The sequence below is a fragment of the Cydia pomonella genome, chromosome 13 (assembly GCF_033807575.1).
Source record: "Cydia pomonella isolate Wapato2018A chromosome 13, ilCydPomo1, whole genome shotgun sequence".
NCBI lineage: Eukaryota > Metazoa > Arthropoda > Insecta > Lepidoptera > Tortricidae > Cydia > Cydia pomonella.
The window spans coordinates 2937498-2939439 of NC_084715.1; the positions used below are offsets into that span (position 1 = coordinate 2937498).

The window sequence follows — 1942 nt, forward strand, 5'->3', positions numbered from 1 at the left end:
AAACACCTGTTTGTTTCATATTTTGTCTATTGCAAAACTTATCTAGTAACCTATGTACTACAATAGTATAAAAGTCTTTCTAAATCCTTTGACAAAGTAGCCAATAGCCATATCACGATAAATCAAATCCGGCTAATGACTACTTACCAACGTATTTAAATAAATAAATAAATTTAAACAATTTTAGTCAGATCGACCTAGTCTCAATAAAAGGTCGCCGGGTCAGAAACCAAATCAATTGACTATCGGGTCGGCTCCAAGCTATAGCCTTGCTCTAGGATCGATAGGGATATGAACATCTGACCAGCCAAAATGTATGAAATAGCCAATATTTTTTAGTTATTTCTGGTTTGGTCGGATAGTAGAAGTTGCTCAGCATGTCCTATAATATTTATCTCTCAAAATATAGCCGGTAATTATAAAAACATTCTGTATAAAAAACAACGGGTGTTTTAACTACACCATAATTATAATTTGACTATATTTATGTATACTGTTAAAAACTGAAATTTTTAACTTTAAAAAGCCTACTCTGATTTAAAAATTTGTTATGGTTTTGATCTTGTTTTTATTCTATCTTGATAATAGCTCACACTTCTAGATTATTTTGTAATTAGAGTAAAACCAAGATAACGCCGCAGCGATTTTTATAGCAAAGTGTTATTTAGACGTCATAATCTCATACTTTGACTTTTAAAATAACACTTCCACGTCTGTGCTATATAAATCGCTGCACAGTTAATTTGGTCTGACTGTTATGCATTAATCTATTATGTATACTGTATACTGTAGGTACAGACAGGATCATTATAAGATTTAAATAGACAGATAAGGGAACATTATCACGCTTGAGTAGGTAACACATTCACTCTAATTATGATATAAATACACCAGTTTTGCAATAGTTTATCATTCCTCTGATCGATTCCATAGTGATGAGTTTCTCCGGTAAAGTTGTGCTAGTGACGGGTGCAAGCTCCGGCATTGGAGCAGCAACCGCCATATTGTTTTCTAAAGAAGGAGCAAGCGTCGCGATTGTTGGCAGAAATGAAGCTAAACTCAGCAACGTTGCGCAAAAGTGCGCGCAAGCAGGATCACAACCCCTCGTCATCATAGCAGACGTCACCAATGAAGCAGAAGCCAGCACCATTATCAAGAAAACGGTAGATCACTTCGGAAAGCTTGATGTTCTAGTGAACAGCGCTGGAATTGTAAGGAAGGCATCTGTCGCTGATCCAAACGTTTTGAAAACATTCGATGAAGTCATGAACACAAATCTGCGCTCCATCGTTCAGCTGACCAGTCTTGCTGCGCCGTTTCAAGTGTAGCATCAACTAAAGTTCTCGCTGAAAATTATATGTCATACTGTGTGTCAAAGGCAGGCGTGGATCTCTTCACTCGTTGCGCTGCCTTAGATCTCGCTGCTTCTGGTGTGAGAGTCAACAGTGTCAACCCAGGGCCGGTAAGGACGGAAATCTGGATTGGTGCCCCCTGGAGCTGGCAATATTACGTGGGAATATGCGAGGAAGCTAACCGCTTTAGACAAAGTGGCGGAGCCAGAGGAAATCGCTGATCTTATCGCATTTCTGGCCAGCGGTAAAGCGAAAAGCATCACCGGTTCTCTCTACGTCGCCGACAATGGTGAATTACTGAAGTGAAGAATAAAATGAATAAGGGGGTTAATGTTTATAATTTCTCATTTCAATAATTAAACGTCTGAAACCATTATCCCTGGAATCCCTGCATCTAGTTCGATGATACAACACAAGCCTTATTGAGCTTACCGTGGGACTAGGCCTATTTGTGTAAGGTTGTCCCATTTTTTTTTCATGCAAGTGACATATTACATGAAAAATTTGCAAGCCGGCTTTTACCAGGAAAATTAATATCAAGGTACATTAAATTTAACCCGTTTCCATGCCCATGTGGAAGTTGAATAACA

At 38.5% G+C, this 1942-nt stretch overlaps 1 pseudogene; it reads left to right on the forward strand.

Moving 5' to 3' along the window:
• Positions 1-666: 666 nt before the first annotated feature.
• LOC133524643 (uncharacterized oxidoreductase TM_0325-like) lies at positions 667-1728 on the forward strand (annotated as a pseudogene).
• The last annotated feature ends 214 nt before the right edge of the window (positions 1729-1942 follow it).